This window comes from Nycticebus coucang, chromosome 3, assembly GCF_027406575.1.
Source record: "Nycticebus coucang isolate mNycCou1 chromosome 3, mNycCou1.pri, whole genome shotgun sequence".
NCBI lineage: Eukaryota > Metazoa > Chordata > Mammalia > Primates > Lorisidae > Nycticebus > Nycticebus coucang.
Genome location: NC_069782.1, coordinates 101860155 through 101881425, shown reverse-complemented (window position 1 = coordinate 101881425; position 21271 = coordinate 101860155). Strand labels below are relative to the sequence as shown.

The 21271-nt window shown below is 37.1% G+C and overlaps 1 pseudogene; it reads right to left on the bottom strand.

The window, feature by feature from the left end:
- LOC128581072 (protein LSM14 homolog A-like) overlaps positions 1-17077 on the bottom strand; it is a 70914-nt pseudogene extending 53837 nt beyond the window's left edge.
- Positions 17078-21271: the final 4194 nt, after the last annotated feature.

The window sequence follows — 21271 nt, the reverse complement described above, 5'->3', positions numbered from 1 at the left end:
ATTTGTATCACCATTGAAAAAATAAGTACATAAAAGATAGATAAATAATACAACTGACAAAGCTCACTCAAAGGAGTGAGGCGCCAGCCCCATATGCCGGAGGTGGTGGGTTTAAACCCAGCCCCAGCCAAAAACTGAAAAAAAAAAAAAAAAAGGTAAGAGAGAGTTAAACCATTAAAATACTTGCATTGCTTAGTCCTAAGTTGCTTCCAATATGAGAGGAAAGCTAATAAAAAAAAAAAAAAAACTTACAGCCAAATCTTTGAACTGTGATTGGTTTCCTAATTACAAACAGAAATACCTAGTAACATTTACAGATTAAATTTCTAAAAAATCATAATTTCACTTACTTTAGCTCCTTGACATTTTCACATTTACAGTTTTAAAGTTTCAAAAGTAAATTCAAGTCTGTGGGGTGTTTGTGTTACGCTGAGGCAATTTTATTTTGTCTACTGTGAGACTTGTGAGCAATTGGGATTGAGATTTCCTTTTCTGCATGTTGGAAATTAATATATATTTGCTACCCCCTTACTGGATCCATAGCAGTTTCTATTTTTAATGTAAGAAAAAAATCATATGTATTTACATACTTAAATTTATTTAACATCTACCCACTATATTAGCAAAATACATCGATTTTATGCATATCCTACAATTTACTGAACGCTATAGCCTCTTTCTTTTTTTTTTTAATACTTGAACCATTGCAGTACAATCACCTACTAGCAACATGGCTAGAATTTAGGCCTTCTGCTTGGGTTCTCCGGGTACATCGGAGTTTGCTAGAAGGCAGCCTTCTGATCGTTGGCCTCGTGATACTGAGTCTGCAACACAGAATGCTTGGATGTTTCTACTTTGTTTCTCAGAGATTCCCTTTGTTAGTTCTATTTGTATTTATTTATTTTTTTTAATTTTTACTTTATTATTTTTTTTTATTGTTGGGGATTCATTGAGGGTACAATAAGCCAGGTTACACTGACTGCATTTTTTAGGTAAAGTCCCTCTTGCAATCGTGTCTTGCCCCCAGAACGGGTGGCACACACCAAGGCCCCACCCGGTCACACTGCCTTGTTTGTTTTCAGGTGCGATAATGGTGTGTTGGGTGATGAATGGTGCCCTGCACTCCTAGTCACCTCACCGACTGAGGTGGACCTTCTACCATTCCATAAAGAACAACAGAGCAGGATGTACAGTTAACAAAAACCGGCTGAGGACCTGAGGGCAAGAACACATACATGCATACACATGCCTCAAGAAAACAACCTTAGAGCTAGTCCTCACACCCGAGGGAAGCGCATACCCTTCAGTTATCACCCCTTAGTTTCCCTTTCCCGCAAACATTACCCTTCAAGGAACAAGATCAAGAAGAACAAATTAGCCCAAAATTAACAAAAGGAGGAAAAAGTAAATGATTAGGGCAGAAAGCAACAAAACAGAGAAGAGAGAAGCATTTTTTAGAAAATTAACAAAACTGTTTCTTTTTTTTTTTTTTTCAAAGATAAGATTGGCAATCCTTTAATAAAGAAAGAAAGAAAAACAGAAATGAAAGAGGGGACATCAAAATTCAATATTACTTGTAAAAGAAGCTTCTTATTGAAGATATCTCTAAATTTTAATTCTCATTTAGTCAAATATATCAATCTTTTCTTTATGCTTTGTGCTGTTCTATCTCTTAAAAATTATCTCTGCTTTGAAAGTTTCTTGTGTATGTGGTTTTAGAAGTTTCTGTTTATTTTGTTATCCTCCCAATATTTATCTAATTATTTGCCACATTCATATTTGTATAAGAATTACAACTATAATTTTCCTACAGCTTTGCAATGTAACCCAGGAGTACAATATTGCATTTTTCTGGGGGTCTATTCTGGTTTCTCTGTCCCCTATACTTTTCACCTTGCCTATTTATGCCACAGAGTTTAGTACCTTAAAATAAGTCAATAGAAGTAGGACAATTTTATGATTTCAGTCCTATATAGTCCTAGATATTTTTGTCTTTGCTATTTCTTTCCTTTTTTTTTTTTTTTTTTTTTTTTTTCAGTTTTTGGCCAGGGCTGGGTTTGAACTCGCCACCTCGTCATATGAGGCCTGCAGCCTACACCTCTGAGCCACAGGCGCTGCCCTCTATTTCTTATCATTTTATCTTCAACTTTCAGAATCTCTCCCTGTCTCTCTTTCTCTCTCTCTCTATCACACACACAAACTATGAAATGTCATACACGTAGATTGCATCTGATGACCTTTGCAATCAATATGCATAATAAGCTAAGAAAAATTCTCATTTTACAAACTTGAAATCTTTTATTCCAGTTTTTATGTATTTTTTCTCAACAATTTTTGTATCAAGCATTACGTATTTTTATTACAATTACTATAAGGTATCTTTGGTTTTTTGTTGTTATAAATGTTCCTTTTCTTCCCAATTATACATTTTAATAACGTAAAATTTCCTTCCATTTCTTTGTTTTACCCACCCCGAGAAATAATTGGCTTTTCCATAGGATATCAAGATGTGTAGATTTCTAGATTTTATCACCAAATTATGTCACCATTGAGTCAACAAGGAGGGTTTTTTCTCCTGGTTATTGCTTTTAATTTTAGATGGCATTCTTTCCTGGATCATCACACAAATCTTGCCTTTGGATTTCTGGCTAAGATCAGGCCAAATGTTCCTGCCTGGCCATAAGGAGTCTAAATTCTGTGACAGAAGGGGTCTCTGTCAACAGAGAAGAGGTGGCAGGCACAAATGTTGGAAAACGTTAAGCAAGTATGGGTGAAGATCACAGCTTTGTATGAGGGAAGCTCACTGGGATAGCAATGTGGGCTTCGTATTGCCTCCTGTGCTTTGAAACAGAGCTTAGGGATCTATTCTCTTAAATATCCAAAGTGTCTAACCTATGTCTGTTGAGATTTTTAAAAGTTGCACCATTGGGAAGCATAAGCCACTTCACTTCCCTGTCAGAACGAAAGGCTGGAATTCCAAGGCTTTTGGTGCCAGTAGCATATCTTGACAAATATTTGTATTTTCTAACGCTGACTATTCCTCATTTTGGAGTGTCCACTCCCCTCTTCTGATATGATACAGGGGCGAGGGCAGTTATGGTAACTAAGTTTTCAAGGATTGCATTTTTACCTGTTTGATGAACAGACCTTTGTGCTATGACCTCTGCAGGAAAAAAGAAACAAGTCAATAAATAAATAGCATCAAATAGAAATTATTAAATGTCTCAGAGTAAAGGCTAGACTGATGATAGGTTATATAACAGGGCACAAATACTTCACTCCGCTGACTACTAGCACATCACCCAGACTCTGCTGCTACCCAGAACAGTAACCAGTGTCCTAGGAAGCAGTGTCCTATGTCATTTAGCCACTACCCAAGTGATATCTTCTGTATCATTCATTCATTTTTCATCCTTGTGCTTTCATACCTACCTTGTTTGTTCTTTGCCATCTTTCACTGCCCTCCAGAGCTTCAGAGCCATAAGTCAATGGCAAAAATGTATCTTATAATACAGTGACTCACAGTAAGATTTTGAAAAATCTAAAAAGGTAACAATTTGAAAAGATTTTCTTCTTACTCTTACGATGGTCTGATTTCCTTAATCTGTGTTACCTTCCTGTACAACTCCATGACATACTTTTTCATATGTTTCTTAGCTTGCTTTTAAGTTTGGCTGATTATTTTAAACTTCCGGAATCTAATCTCTATTCAGTTATTACTTCTTTACTCAAATACAGTTTTAAAGTCAATTTGGCTAGTATATAATTGAAATGTTGACTATAATTCTCTCTTCACATCTCTCATATTTTTAGTCTCTTGTGAAGAATAGCAACATGCGCATTTTTTATTCCTTATGAATAAAATGTTAATAAGAATATATCATTTAAGCACAACATATATTGCATAACGTATTGATTTATGCTATGACTATGGACAATACATATTTTGTCAAGGTTCAGATAATAATGAATTCATTTTTCTCTTCAATCATTCGTCTGAATAAATTCTTTATGTGGGATTTTTAACACTGCATGTTATGAATAAAGCCTGGATCTTCTCATGAGAATTCTCTCACAAATTTCAAATTGAATTAGAATTTATTTGGGTTTATGGTTTATAATTATTAGTATCATTTGGACTTCGGATAATGCAAGTACTAGCAAATGAGCGGGACACAGGAAATTATAGTGAGCAATCGTATAGTCCATGAACACTTTCAAACATCAACCTCAAAGACATTACATAACACTTGTGTTTACATTAAAAGACATGTTACTCACTGAAAAACAGAAGAAGTTCCAACAAATCCAGAAAATGTAAAACCGGCAAATAGCAGGTGGGTGGGGGTTTAAGATGCCAATGAGATCCACGTATTTTGCTCACTGTTCTAAAATACAGTTCTTCTGCAAGGAAGAAACAGCAGCATACTGATTGCTTCTCATATTTTTGCTTGCCTTGTATCACTTTCAAAAGAAAATTGTCTTTTTAACTGTAATTCATAATACATTATGTAATTTACCGCTACACTGAACACGCGGAAATTATTTGTTTAATTTAAAAGTTAGGAACTTCTGAGCTTGGTCCAATTAGTGTGACAAAGAAGGAACTATTTTACTTTTTCTTTCTTTCTTTCTTTTTTTTTTTTTTTTTTTTGAGATAGAGTCTCACTATGTTGCCCTGGGTAGAGTGCGGTGGCATCATAGCTCACAGCAACCTCTAACACTTGGGCTTAAGCAATTCACTTGCCTCAACCTCCCAAGTAGCAGGGACTACAAGTGCCCAACACAACACCCGGCTATTTTTTTTGTTGTAGTTGTCACTGTTGTTTGGCAGGCCTGGGCTGGGTTCAAACCCGCCAGCTCGGCTGTATGTGACCGGCACACGGAGCCAACTATTTTACTTTTGTTGAAATTCATCTTTCTATACTTAATTAAGATTTTTGGATATGTAGTTTGACCATGGGCCATTTCCTTTGTTAGTTGAGTTCTATTAATGGCAGTTTTATTGTCATTTATGAAAACAAGATTTTTATAATGACTCATACACATCTTAACTTTTGTTCTGGGGATTCCACTATGGTAAGCCATTTCCTTTTTCATTAATAAATGATGAGAAATTCAATGACAGTGATAAATGGCTGTTGGCCCCCTCCATTCTTATCTAATAATAATGAGGTTGTGTCTTATAAGCATATGCACATACATATATGTACATGAAAATACTTGTCTTAATATTTTTATATAATTTCAAGCCTTCATTAGTCCTATTTCAAGCTGATCTACCCCATGTGGCCAGATACTTGAAGGAAATTTCTTAGGACTTGTCCTAATTATTTCCATCAGATTAATTTGGAAGCCATAAAATTTAGGTTACTAAAAATCAGTCAAAGAGAAAAAAATAACATTATTTAGGCACCTACTAGAAACTCAAACCCTAGGCATCAATATCTATCCAAGTAATACTGGAAACTTCAAAATTTCAAATCATGAGGAGCAAATCAAGATTGACATAAGCAATAATGACTAGTGTTTCCCATTCATCCCCCAGGGAAAGTCAGGGCTCCTGTGCATGTTCAAAAGGACTTACAAAACCATGGGCTAAAAATATTAGGGAGCCCTAATCACATCATAATTCCTGAACATCAAGCACCCCGTCACTTTAACTCTGTTTATGACTCTGCTTTTAGGAGAGCCAGTGACCAACCTCAGGCAGGATTAATTCTGCTTCTCTGAAGAGACCCATTGTTTATCGCATAGAAACAGTCAGCTTTTTCCCTTTTTCTGCTTTTACCTCTTGCGATGGTATCCCTTTTTACTTCCACATCCATTATTTCACAATCATCAGGAACCTCATCTGAGATAGGACTTCATTTCAGTACACTTTAATACCATCACATAATTGGCAAGGATATCAGGAATTTTTCCTGAAGCAAGGGTTCTTAACTATTTGTAAGCATATTTGTCTGAGATATTTGGTTAATTTAACACTGGTTCACATTCCCACGTGGTAAGTGGAGCTAAATCTCTTCTATTCCTGTTACATTTTCCACTTTTTAACCAATATTATCTGCCTTACTTTCTGTTTTTTGAATCATGTTTTATTTTCTACACAGATAAAGCAAAACATAGATGTACCTATTTTAAACTTCCCAACAACACTGGGGAGATACAGTATTCTCTTATCAACATAAAAGCCATATTTAATAACTCACCCAAAGTCAGGGAACTAATAGACAAATAGCATCATTTTATACCTGTTTTATCCTTTTCTAATATCTACACATTTTCTGCAGGTGAACATTTTCTCAAGATTTAAATAGCTATTATTAACTGTTTCTATATTCCTGACCCTTCCACCTTGACTTTATTTGGTAAGCTTGCATAATTAATATCTGAATATAAATCTATTTTTTCTAAAGGATATATATTTGCTTAATATTTGTATTCTTCATTTTACACAAATATCACATTTTGTTTGCTAAGAGAGTTGAATTATAAATAACTCTGGAGCCAGGAACATCTTAAACTTTTTAATAAAATGTAGTACAGTATCATAAGAAGTGATCACAAAATAGGAGTAATTTTGAGATGTTGACTATCAACAGGAGGCCTCAGTCCTGTAACCAAATCTGACTGATCTGTGGTAGCGTTCTGCTTGTCGGTCAGTGTCATCCTGCCTAATGAAAAAGTCCACTTCAACCCCCAGCTCTTCAAGAGCTACATACCAGCCTGCTTCATGCAACTGAAAGGTTTCAGATACACACATCTGACATTTTTAAAAATGAGAAATTTGAAATTCTCACAAATAAAAGACGGCGTGCTCTAGATGAGCAATTGGCTTGCATGAGATTGGGAAGCATCCCTCTTCTGACAGCAAATTTTACTCTGCTTGTTAGAAATTAATTATCGTTAAAAATCACAATTATTGGATAACTATCTAAGTTCTGATTTTATAGAATGTACGTATTAGCAATAAGACGTGGAAATATAATATCTCCAAATTAAGTTTCCTGTTTTGTAAACTACACTATTTACGTGTTTAGCTGTTATGAGAAGAGACATCAAACACCTTGGTGCCCAGCAAATTATAAATTGTTTTCTCACAGTCCCTCACGGGGAACAGAATATTAGTGTATGTGCCTTCCAGGTGAACCATTATTTTCCATATGCAATGGCTCATTGTATAACGAAGCCAGCAGAGAATCCTCCTCACCTATGTACTTCACAGTTCATTCTCCTTTTAAGTGAGAATGAAACAAACAAGTAAAGTGACCTTCAGAAATAGACCTAGTCACATCTTTGAGGACTGTCCATACTGTTTTCCGTAGTTTGTACTAAGTTATAGTACCACCAACAGTATATAAGCATTCTTTTTTAACCACATCCCTGCCAAGATCTATTGTTTTTTTATTTTTTAAATAATAGCCATTCTGACAGGGGTGAAATGGTATCTCCTTATGGACTTAATTCACAATTCCCTGATGATTCGTGATGTTAAGTGCTTTTTCATATGTCTGCAGAACATTTCATACTTTTTTTTACTTTTTGTAATGTTTTACTCTATCACCCTGGGTAGACTGTGATGGCATCATACTTCACAGCAATCTCAAACTCTCGAGGGCAAGTGTTTCTCTTCCTTCAGCCTCCCAAGGAGCTGGGAGGGACAAGAAGTCCCTGCCGTAGCACACAGTTAAGTTTTGTTTTTTGTTTTAGTTTGTTTTTAGTGGAGACAGGATCTCATTCTTACTCAAGCTGGTCTCCAACTGCTGAACGCAAGCAACCCACCGGTCTCAGCCTCCCAGAGTGCTAGGATTACAGGGACGAGCCACCACACCCGGCTTGTACATCATCTTTTGAAAAAACTCTGTCCACGTCATTTGTCCAATTGTTAATGGGGTTATTTGGGGTTTCCTTGCTGATTTCTTTGAGCTCTTTGTGGATTCCAGATATTAGCCCTTTGTGGTATGTATAGTTTGCAAATATTTCCTCCCATTCAGTAGCTTGTCTATTTTCTTTGTTAATAATTTCCTTGACTATGCAGAAACATTTTAATTTAATTAAGTCTTATTTATTTTTTTGTTGTTGCTATATTTTCCTTTGAGGATCTTAGTCCTAAAATCTTTGCCTATGCCAATATCTAGATGAGTTTTTCCTGTGGTTTATTCCAAGATTTTTATGGTTTGGTGTCTTACATTTAAGACATTGGTCTTGAGTTAATTTTTACATATAGCAAGGGATGTAATCCTGTTTCATTCTTTTGTATTTGGCCATTCACTTTTCCCGCCACTATTTATTGAATAGGGCATCATTTCCCCCAGTGCGTGTCTTCATCTATCACAAATCAGATGGTTGTGGCTACACAGTTTTATTTCAGAGTTCTCTATTCTGCTCCATTCATCTGTGTCTCACCTTTATATTAGGATCACACTGTTTCAGTTACTAGAGCCTTGTAGTATAATTTGTAGTCAGGCAATGTGATACCTACATAATTTCTTTCTCAAAATTGCTTTGATTGTTTGGGCTCTTTTTAGTTCCATATGAAGTTTAGAATTAGTGTTTCTAGATACGTAAAAAATGTCACTAGTGTTTTGATGGGAATTGCATTCAATTTGTAAATCATTTAGGGCAATAAGGACATTTTAACAATGTTGATTCTTCCAGTTAATGTGCCTGGGATATTTTCCGTTTATTTGTGTCATCTATGATTTCTTTTATCGGTGTTTTATAGATTTTCTCGTAGAGCTCTTCACCTCCTTGGTGAAGTATAATTCTAGGTATATCATTTTCTTTGCAGCTATTGGGAATAGTATTGAATTCTTGATTTGACTTTCAGCTTGACTGTTATTAGTATATAGATGCTACTGATTTGTGTACATTGATTTTGTTACCTGCTCTACCCAAAGGAAAATTTGTGTCAAAAATACCTCTTTACCCAAATGTTTATCACAGCCCAATTCACAGCTGCAAAGATATGGAATTCACCTAAGTGACCATCATTTGAAGAGTGAATAAAGAAATATAAATATATATATAACATAATATATTTATGCACACACACGCCATGGAGTACTACCTGGATGTCAAAAGGACTGGAATAATGTCATTTTCACCAATTGAATGGAAGTGGAGAATATTATCCTAAGTGAAGTACCTTGGAATGGAAAAATAGACATCACATGTTCTAACTACTAAGCTGGTAAATAAATACACAGGGTCATTAACTGGTGTAAAGAACATTAGAAACTAATGAAGGGAGAAGGTGAGAGAGGAAAGAGGTATAAAAAACACACCTGTCAGGTACAATGTATGTTATTCTGGTTATGGTCACACTAAAAGTCCTGACCTCATCACTATACATTTAATTAATGTAATAAGAACACTTATACAACCTAATATTTTGAAATAAAAATTATTTTAAAAAGACAAAACCAAAATACAGACCTGCATCGATACATTGTTAAATCCTGGGAAATTTACCTTTTCATCCTGGACTCTAAACTTCTTACTTACACCATAAAGTGGTTCAGCAAGGTTATCTCTAATATTCCTTCCAGCCAAAGGAGTCCAGAAAGGTGACAGAATGAGTGGACGTGTAACAGACTGTTCCAAGTTCCAGTCAGCCAAAAAAAAAAAAAAAAAACAGAAAAACATCAGAAAAGTTAATAATGACCCGCACAATTAAAATGATGCACAGCAAGTGCAGAGGAGGCATCAGGGTACTCAGGCTTCCAAAACAAAACTCCATAGACTGGGTGGCTTAAATGTCAGAATTTATTTTTTTCACACTTCTGAAGGCTAAAAGTCCTAGTGTGGGATGACAAAAAGTTTTGGTTTCTGGTGGTCTCTTTCCCACATTACAGACCACCACCTGTTTGCTGTGTCTTTACAAGGCCTTCCTCTGTGCTTAGAAAGACAGGCAGATTGAAATGGAGGGAAGAGGGAGGGATCTACTATTTCTCCTCTTCTCTCTTTTTTTTTAAAGACAGCCTCACTTTTTTGCCCTGGGTAGAGTGCCGTGCTGTCACAGCTCCCAGCAACCTCTAACTCTTGGGCTTAAGTGAGTCTCTTGCTTCAACCTCCCAAGTAGCTGGGACTACAGGCGCCTGCCACAAAACCCAGTTATTTCTTGATTGTAGTTGTCATTGCTGTTTGGCAGCACCAGGCTGGATTCAAACCCACCAGCTCTGGTATATGTGGCTGGCCCCTAGCCGCTGAGCTATAGACACCAAGCCCTACTATTCGCCTTCTTATAAGGGCAACCTTCATGTCCCATTGGGGCTCCACTCTTGCCACCTCCAATTACCTTTCTTAGCTCTTTAGCAGCCCTGGTGAGGAAATTCAGTTCATAACACAGGTTATGGCAAAGTAGCTGTAAGATAAAAATGTGCATTCTTAATAGAGGAATCCATCTTTCCATACACACATTAAGCCAAACTTTTAAAACTCAAAAAGATATTTTTGTTTTTGAAAAACAAATTTTTTTTTTTTTGAGACAGAGCTCACTTTGTTGCCCTCAGTAGAGAACTGTGGTGCCATAGCAGACAGCAACCTCAAACTCTAAGGCTCAAGTGAGTCTCTTACCTCAGCTTCCCAAGTAACTGGGGCTACAGGTGCCCGCCACAACACTTGGCTATTTTTAGAGACAAGGTCTCACTCTGGCTCAGGCTGGTCTGGAACCTGTAAGCTCTGCCTCGGCCTCCCAGAGTGCTAGGATTATAGGTCAAAAAGATATTTTGAATGAATTAATAATTATGAAAGGAGAGATTAATGAAATAGAATTTTATTTTATTTTATTTTATTTCAAGATAGAGTTTCACTTTGTCACCCTTGGTAGAGTGCCGTGGCATCATAGCTCACAGCCACCTCAAACTCTTGAACTCAAGTCATCCTTTGCCTCAGCTTCCCACATAGTTGTGATGACTAGCACCAGCCACAACACCTGGCTATTTTTAGATAGGGGTTTCCCTCTTGCTCAGGCTGGTCTCCAACTCGTAAGCTCAAGCAATCCACCTGCCTTGGCCTCCCAGAGTGCTAGGACTATAGGTGTGAGCCGCTGAAATAGAGTATTTTAAAATGGAGAAGTCTAAGTAATTGCAATTTAATTTCTTGTAACTAAAGTCCCCTCTGATCAAGAAAAAAGATAGAACACATAAAATATAACATTAGGTATATAGGTATGTACTACAGGTATGATTGAGAATAAAAAAAATCCTCTACATTTATGTGAACTAAAATTGGCTATCCATGTGTGATAACTGAGTTTCTGAGAAAATACACATTACTTTTATTAGCTAAAAAATATAAATAAGTTCACAGAATTAGTTGAAAAGTTAAATAGTGAGCTATTTGTAATATTCAGGGAATGTATAATTAATATATTCCCTAATACATTTCATAGTACATAAAATATGGAAAATGTCAGATTCGTTCTTTGATAATCAATCATATTAATATTCACTAATTAATATTAGTTATTACTCTGAGCCCTCAAAAGAAAATCCTTTGCCAATATTACAAAACTGAATTAGAAATTTATAAATAAATATTCACAAATAATATTCACCAGTTCCTTAATTAATAGTTACCCTCCTTTAGAAAGTATAATTACCCCTCCCAAAATGCAAGGAGGGTACATATCATGAACAATTCACCACGTTATCAAATGTAATTATTTGGTCAGTGACTGTCAGGGTTATTTCACCAACAGACATTTCTGTGGATAAGAGTAGGTTTTACATTTCTTTTAGTCATCTGTCACTGCATAAGAGCTACTACAAAATTTAGAAGCTTAGTATCAAGTTAGTGTATGACATCTATGATTCTGCTATCTGTGTGAGTCTCAGCCAAGCATTTTGTTGGCTCTATGCAGTGTCTGTTGGTCTGGAATTTCCAAGGTGGTAATATCAGGCTGCTAGGACACAGTGGGTGACTTAACAATAGAAATTTATTTTGTTCCATTTCTGGAGGCTGGAAGTTAAGGTCAGGTTGCTGGCAGGTTTGGTTTCTCCTGAGGCTTCTCTCCTTGGCTTGTAGACATTGTGTCCTCACGTGGCTTTTCCCTGTACATATGTGTTCCTGGGTCCTGTCCTCTTCTTGTAGGGCACAGTCCTGTCTGATTATGGCTCCACTCTTATGACATCATTTAACCTTATCTTCCTCTTTAAAAGCCAGATAGCCAAATATAGTTACATAGGGGGTTAGAACGTCAATGTAAGAATTTGGGGAGAGACACAATTCAATTTTTAAGAGTGGCTTTATCACTTACGTGTCTAATACCTCAGCCGGGATGGCTGGAACAACTAGAGGCTGGGTGGAAACTCTAGTTTCTCTAAAAGGCTTTTGTTTGGGTTCACTACAGCTGGTGGCCTCAGGGCAATAAGACATCTGGTATGATGATGACTTTCAAGAAAAAGAAGCTTCAGGATCTCTTTCTTGAAGGTTAGACCAGGAAAGGACAGGGTGTTACTTTCGTAACATTGTATTAATCAAGGAAAGTCATAGAGTCCAGATTCAGGGTGGGAGGGCTTAGAACAAAGGCATGCATATCTTGGAGGGAGGGAAATGATCATTTCTTCTATTGGAGGCTACTACACCCTTTTAAAAAATTAATGTTCCCAATGTCATCAACTTAGGAAGATTAATACTGGGATGGGGGATACATGTCATGAAAGAGACATTATATGAATAAAGGGAGGATCTTCTTTTTCTGGATGATGGAATAAATAGTCATATTTAATCCCTCTAGAGGTCTGAAACAGTTGTTAGGAAGAGATAGGTTGAAAAAAAGAGCCCTCCGGCTTGGTCAGAAGTTTCACTTCACTGTGTGTTCTATAATTCTCATTCACTGTCTATACTCTTTTATTAAACTTTGGTTAAAATTACAGACTGGTATTGACTCTGCTAGGTGGATGCAGAAAAGCTCTATTTGTATTTCTGATTAAATAATATAAATGAGAGACTAATGTTCTTGCTCAAAAAACCAACAGGTGATCGATAGAAGTCCAAAGAAGGAATTGCAATAAGGTAAAGGTTATCTACAGAAACAGTAGTAAGATAACATGAAGCCATATTCCCTACTCTCACAAGAAATTGTATCTTGAAAAATAGTACGTGAATCCTTATGCCACTATAATTTGAATGCATGGTGACATTATACAAACTTCCATTTCACAGTCTGCCCCATTTAAATGACATGTCTTCTAGTGCATATAAGGTAAAATGTATGCATTGTAGCATAACATAAGAGGCCCTACATAATTTTGAGGCAATAAATAGACAAAATATTTTCCATTAATTCTTAATAAAATATAGCATGTGACTGGTTGGTTGAGATGGTTTTCCTCAGATTGTTAGTGGAATTCATTATCCAACAAAAATTGAAAAAAAAAATGCCTTACTCCTTCATTTCTTACCATATTCCCATTACACTTGACCCTCAGACACATACATCAGTTGAAACTCTCTGAAAATGTTTCATTTAGTCACATTTCCATGTGTTTTCTCGTTGTCTTTACTGAGCCTGGGCTCTCTTACCTCTTATGTATTTGTTCCCTTTGGAAGCATATAGGTAGATTAAGCGCAAGCCTACCTCTTCATTGCTCTCTTTTTGAAATCGTAGCTGCATACATTAATGCATTTATGGGGTACAATGTGCTGGCTTTATATACAATTTAAAATATGTTCATCAAATCAGTTAACATAGCCTTCACTGTATTTCTTAGTTATTGTGCTAAGACATTTATATTCTACACTTAGTAGATTTAACATGTACTCTTGTAAAATGCACCATAGGTATGGTCCCACCAATTACTCTCCCTCCACCTATCCTTCCACGTTTCCTCCCCCCACCTTTCCCCTTCACCTTGGGCTATAGTTGGGTTATAGTGTTCATATGGAAGTGTGGGTGCTTATAAATTGGTTTCATAGTAGGGCTGGTATATGTACACCATGCAATATTATGCAGCCTTAAAAAAAGATGGAGACTTTACCTCTTTTATGTTTACATGAATGGAGCTGGAACATATTCTTAGCAAAGTATCTCAAGAATGGAAGGAAAAGTCCATCTCTTCAATGAAACATTTCCTGACACTGGTCTTAGCTCCTGAAAATTCTGCCTCAAAGATAAAGACTCATCCTGCATTCATATTTAGAAAAAAAAAAAGCATTAACTATTTTTAAATAATTGAATGATAGCTATACAGTAGAACCTCTGTAAGTTAACCACTCAAGGGATTATAACCAACTGGTCAACATAAGGAGATGGTCAGCATTTGGAACTAGGTCTTCGGTATATTGAGCACACGTGATGGCACGTAGAGTCTATGAAAATTAGGTCAATTTAAGGAGGTGATCAATGGAGAGAAGTGGTCAAATATGAAGTTTCTACTATAATTTCATACAGAGTTCAAATATGGAGCTCCTGAATTGGTTTTCTTTGTTAGAAAATTTCAATTTGGAAGGAAAAACATGGCAACACTAAGACTTAGTCTCCATATGTTTTCCTTGAGATGTATATGCACATTGTGTTCTAGGAGAAAACCTCAATAACCTCAATACTAAATAGTCCCTTAAAATAAATGTAGAAACTAATTTTAATAATAATATTCTGTACCATATGTTTTTGTCATGTAAAAGAAACTACAGCCAATAATCTGTAAAATTGCATTAGTGTAAGAAGTCATCTTAGACCAGCTTTTTCTGGGCAGAGATAAATCTAACTCTAACACTATTTGGCTTGTAAAATGTATTATATTGATGTATATTGACTTTTATTATAAACTAAAAATTAATAATTTTAGAGGATGTTTAGGTATGTAAGTGACACAGTATCTAAGAAAAAATGTGTGATATCATCTAACTGAACATATGTTCCATAAATATGTTTACTCTCTATATGCAGCCATACAAATGATTTTTTGTGTTTGTAGTATGAAAAGTTAATTGTTCCTTTTTGATATCAAACAAAAATAAAAGATTTGGTTCTTCTTTGGAGTGTTATATCTAATATAAACAATAAAATCACAATAGCTAAATACCTAGGAGGTAAAAGCTATTTACCCAGGAGGTAAAAGACCTCAACGGGGAGAATTTCAAGTTACTGAGGGAGGAAATCACAGAGGATGTAAACTATGGAAAATATGTCATGCTCAGAATAGGCAGAATTGACACTGTTAATAATGTTTATACTGTCCATAATGATCTACAGATTCAATTCCATCCCCATTAAATGGCATCATTTTGGACATCTAGAAAAAAAATAGTTCTATGCTTCATGTGAAACCAGAAAAAATTATGAATAGCCAAAGCAATATTAAGCAAAATGGACAAATTGGGAGCCGGTATTTTGCCAGACTTCAAGCTATACCACAAAGCTATACTGAACAAAACAGCATGGTACCTTCACAAAAACAAAGACATAGACCTATAGATCATAAGCCAGAGACGAAACCACCCTCATTCTCCTATATGATTTTTGACAAATGAGGCAAAAGCAGACATCAAGGTGAAGGAATTAATATTCAACAAATGGTGGTGGGAAACTGGGTAGCCACATGTATGAGTAAAACACTGAAATAGGATCCATACCTCCCACCAATCACAAAAATTAATTCATGATGGATAAAAGACTTATGCCTAAGGCATGAAATTATAAGAATTCTACAAGAAAATGTTTGAACAACTTTTATATATATTGACCTGGGGAAAGAATTTATGAAGAAGATAACAAAAGCAATCATAGCAACTGAAAGTGGGGGGCACTTGACCGGCAAAGATCTCACAGACCACCAAGGCTTGTACGAAAGGTTTTTATTGGCGAGGGAGGGATGCTGCAGAGCAGCACCAAGGAGAGAGAGAGAGAAGGGAGGAGAGAGAGAGGAAAGGGAGAGGGGGAGAGAGGAGAGACGGAGAGAGATAGGAAGAGAGAGGAGGAGAAAGGTGGGGAGAGAGACAGAGCACGCGTGCGAGAGAGAGCTATATAGGTTTGGTTAAGGGAAGTCTTAGAATGGTGACAGGAGGGTAGAATAGCCAATAAGGAGTTACTGCTCTGGCCGAAAGAGGCATTAGGGGGGAGGCCAGTAAGTTCAAAATTTTTAGCCGGTAGCTGTGACTTTAAGAGTGAGATAGCTCCCATCCGAGGGTAGCGGGTTCAAACCCGGCCCCAGCCAAACTGCAACCAAAAAATAGCCGGGCGTTGTGGCGGGCGCCTGTAGTCCCAGCTGCTCGGGAGGCTGAGGCAAGAGAATCGCTTAAGCCCAGGAGCTGGAGGTTGCTGTGAGCTGTGTGAGGCACTCTACAGAGGGCCATAAAGTGAGACTCCTCTACAAAAAAAAAAAAAAAAAAAAAAGAGCGAGATAGCTAATCTCGGTCTGTAGAAAGTAGGCGGGGCTTTTCTGGGAGAGGGGCTTTCTCTGGGGACAATTACCTAACAGCAACAACAAAAATAAGTAAATGGGACCTGATCGAATTAAAACGTTTCCTGTTATCTGCTTTCTTTGTTTGTCTCCTTGTGGTAAGGCTGTAGCTGCTTTCTGATGTTGCAGTATTCCCTGTTAGTTTCCCTCAATCCTTCCCTCAATCCTGCTCAAACCTTTGGAAATCATCTCCCTTTTAAATTTACACTTAACTTCCCAATTCCAGTGTGCCAGCCAGTGGCATCTGGACTGCCATGCATACACACATAGTAATAGCAGAGAGTGATGTCAAATTTCTTTCTGGTATTGACTTTCTTCACAAGAAAATAAAATCAGCATTTCTTTTGGATTTGTTATATAAGTTCACAGATAAATAATGGAAAATATGGCCACCAAAGGGTTATGCTTGTATGAACAATCAAACTGGCCCTTATGCCCAGCTAATTTTGGTGATTAAAATCATATTATTAGTCACTCTAAAACAAAGTAGTAAATCTATACAAATCTTATTCGATGAGTATTTATTAAAATGCTTAGTATGTACCTAACACTGAGAATATGGGGCTGCCTACTTGGATTCGCCCCTCGACTGCTAGAGGTTCTGTTCCCCTTCTTCTGTTCACCCTCTTTTGCTTATCATGTTTATCCATCTTTCTCTCCGTCATGCGGCTTAAAAAAAAGAAGAAAACAAATGACTATAAATGTCGAAATGTCAAATGTATTCGTGCAGATGGTTTATATGAATTACCTCCTTTTTTTTTGGCAGTTTTTGGCTGGGGCTGGGTTTGAACCCGCCACCTCCAGCATATGGGGTCAGTGCCCTACTCCTTTGAGCCACAGGTGCCGCCTTCAATTACCTCCTTTTAGTCTCTGACCAACCTTAAGGAGCACATCTTATTTCAGGTGTGTCAACTTAGAAAATTTGATGTTATTAATTTTCCCAACGTTACCCAATAGTGTTAAGTGTTCCATCTGGATGTACCTTCAGTGAGTTTGATTACACTTCTCACCATTAAGCTCTTCACTATCTCACACCTCTAACTTCTTTTTTTCTTGTGTAAATTAAATTTTTTTGTTCAATGAATATGATAGAGACTTTTGGATACCTTTAATACCACTTATCTAAACTCCCTAGGTTCAAAATAACAAATTTAGGACATGGAATTTTTTTGTTCCATGAATTTGTTGACACCGAGAGTAGTAGCTAGTGATTTTGAAAATATTTGCTGATCACCATAGCCTACAAAATAGCCATTTCCATTTCAGAGGTAATGACGAAGAATATTTGGCAAACTACCATGTCATTCACTTAAGCAATGTTCCAGGTTCTGCATGTACCATGGGGGAGGGGGAAAAGGATCTGCTCTGAAAGAGTTTATGGAGTTTTACATAAAAGTCAGATAGTAAAAAGTGTTATGAATAAAAATAAGGAGGGACAAATGCCGAGGGTGGTGGGTTCAAACCCAGCTCCGGCCAAACTGCAAAAAAAAAATAGCCGGGCATTGTGGCGGGCGCCTGTAGTCCCAGCTGCTCGGGAGGCTGAGGCAAGAGAATCGCGTAAGCCCAAGAGTTAGAGGTTGCTGTGAGCCGTGTGACACCATGGCACTCTACACGAGGGCGGTACAGTGAGACTCTGTCTCTACAAAAAAAAAAAAAAGGAGGGACAAAGGAAATAGAGAATGAAGAGGCTTTTTTTTTTTTTCTTTTGAGACACAGTCTCACTATGTTGCCCTCAGCAGAGTGCCTTGGCGTCACAGCTCACAGCAACCTCCAACTCTTGGGCTTAAGCGATTCTCTTGCCTTAGCTTCCCGAGTAGCTGGGACCATAGGCATGCACCATAACATCTGGCCATTTTTTGGTTGTAGTTGTCATTATTGTTTGGCAGACCCCACCTGGGCTCGAACCTGCCACCTTTGGTGTATGTGGCTAGTGCCCTAGCTGCTGAGCTACAAGCGTCAAGCTTTTCACATTTTATATCTGAAATCAGATGTTCAGGGAGGGCTTCTAATGTTACTGAAGAAAGTAAAAAAGTAAACCAATCAAGATACCTGAGGACATGCTTTCCAGAGAAAGAAAATAATAAGTACAATGCCTTTGCACCTCTACCTTCTAATAAACTTATAATTTAGAAGGATCACAGATATACCAACAATTATACCAGTTGTAGCAATAATTGATTTGGTTATAATGAAACAAATGAACTGCAATAGGCACTGAGCAATTATTTAGTAGGAATAACTAGTAGTCATGGAATAATGACAGCTAAGCTGAAAACTGACCATTACTTAAGATTTAAACAGGTGAAAAGGGGGGTAGAAGACTATTTCTAATGGAGAAAGGCAAATAGTGAGAGTCTTAGGCAAGAAAAAATTGATATATGTGAAGAAAATATGTGCTGATACTGTGGCCATATTATAGTTTACATAAACATTAGAAATGAGCGTGTGTGTGGGTGGGGAACAGACCACAAAATACAACAGTTCAATAGAGATAGTTGTATGAGGAGTTTCAACCTTGTAAGTAATGGAAATCCTTAGCAATTAGGGATGACATGCAGCAGCAGGATGGATCTGGAATTAAGACTCCAAAAGTAAGAAGTTTCACCAGTAACATTAAGTTAATAATGGTCCTCTGCTGAGGCTACAGCAGGCTAGCACAAATTGGCTGGCTTAAACAACAGAATTCATCCTCTCACAGTTCTCAAGTCTAGAAGTCTGAGATCAAGGTGTCTGAGGGTGTGTTCCTTCTGAAAGCTGAGAGGAAGAGTATTCCCTTGCCGCTCCCTCCCTTCTGATGGTGGTTTGTTGACAGTCTTTGGCTTGATGACACCCCGATCTCTCCCTGTGTGCTTGTCCATGCCCACATTTCTCCCTTTGATAAGGACACGGGTTCTACTGGATCAGGGCCCCACTCTACTAGAGTATGACCTCATCCTATCTAATTACATCTGCAATGACTCTCTTTCCAAATAAGGTCACTTTCTAGGATATTGGGAATTACAACTTTAATATGTGGATTTAGGGAGGACACATCCCAGCCTATGACAGTAGTCACCGACTAATTTACCACCTGCCTCAAATAGGCTTCAACTGTGAGGGTTCATACATAAATCTCAATTTCTCAGTATAAAATACTGAAAAGAAATTGAATGAATTTATCCCACCAGTTACAGAATCAGCTAATAGACTGCAACAATAGTTTATTATCATTCTCTGCCAAGCATATTGATGAATCATTTTTTTTCTGTGTTCTTAATAGAAATATATGAAGGTTGACTAAAGTTATCTGAAAAAAAAAAAAAATGCCCGGCAGTGCTCATGAGAGAATCTAGAAGGTTTCCTTTAAAGTTTAGGGGCTGGAGGACAGAGTACTGAATCCCCAGCAAAGGCACTTGTCTGATGGCTGGGCCCTTTGATGCTTTCTCCCATTCTTCTGAGAGGAGTTATGGTGAAGTGCTGAGCATATATGAGTGCAATCTGTCTCTCACCATCCTCCTCCCCATTTCTTCCATTTCACTTCATCTTTCTTTGTAAAAATATTCTTTGGAGAGCCCATGAGCATAGCAGGTCTTTGTGGGTGTGTGTGTATTTTAAATCAAAGAGACTTCCAGTGAGCAAAGAGTCAGAGATCACAGGTAGCAAAACTCCCAGGTCCGAAAGGTAACCTTCTGCCTTTTCTCCAAAAAAAGGCAATTGTTCCTCTCTGTATGCCATTGCTTATGTACTATACTTAGAGGTATCAAGAGTTTTGAAAGCACAGTATGTTCCATTCAAAGATCCCTATTCTGCTGCCTATAATAACTAACAAAATATAAGTGGGATTGAGTGCAAGTTGGTCTAATCCCAATGCTAAAAACATTACATCCTAAAAAGTATAGATTGTTTTGTAGGTGGAAAGAAATGTTAAGACATGTAATAAAAACATATAAAGGTATATAATATGAAATGTGATGTTTCTTACTACGTAATCAGTCCTGCTGTTTTTGAGAATGGTTTTGCATTCACTGTGTGAGGAGGAAATGAGTGATAGGAAAACACTGTAACAGAAATAACTCTGGTAAGAATCATAACATCAGATGTAGAATTAGAACAATTGTCATTGAAGTATACTGGAAAATAATGCAGTAATAAGGGAAGAGGGAGGGTACTTGGGGGACCTCACCTAATGTCCATAATGCAATGGTACATTTCAAAACGATTAAGAAAGGAGTCTAATTGTGATGGATGTGTTAATCAGTTCAGTGTAAGCATTTCACATTGTATATCAATCAAATCAGTGCACTGAATCCCATAAATGCATCAATGTACACGGTTATGATTTAGTAAGAACAAAAAATAAAAAATGCAGTAATAAAAGTCATTTTAATTGGTGATATTTGATGTCTAATTCCATGTTAAATCTCATTGGAAACTGCAAAAGTAGCTGATGCGAATATGGCTGATGAAGCTTTCTAATGTTTCAGAAAGATGCTGCGTTGTTACCTGCGTCAGGAAGCACATGTTTGTGTAACACACATTTCGTTAAGTTTTGTTTAATTGTGCCTTGCAGGATTGCTGAGGGATGGAGAGGAAGAACATGAATAGGAGACTATCAACCTGACAGGATAAGTTACATGAGGATATTTTATTGTCTAGACCTTTTTCTCTCTGGGGTAGAGTTTCAAAAATGGAATCTTGTCTCCTGGGGAATTTTCCTTGCAAACATTTTGAAGAAAATCTTTATTGTAAGGATGTTTTCCCATAATAATCTAAAAAACTACAGACAGTGCAAGATCCTTGACAGGGAGTGCAGTTTGCTTGGTCAACTCAAGCTACATTTGAGCAAGTTGTTTCCTTTCATTATTAATACCTACAACCCA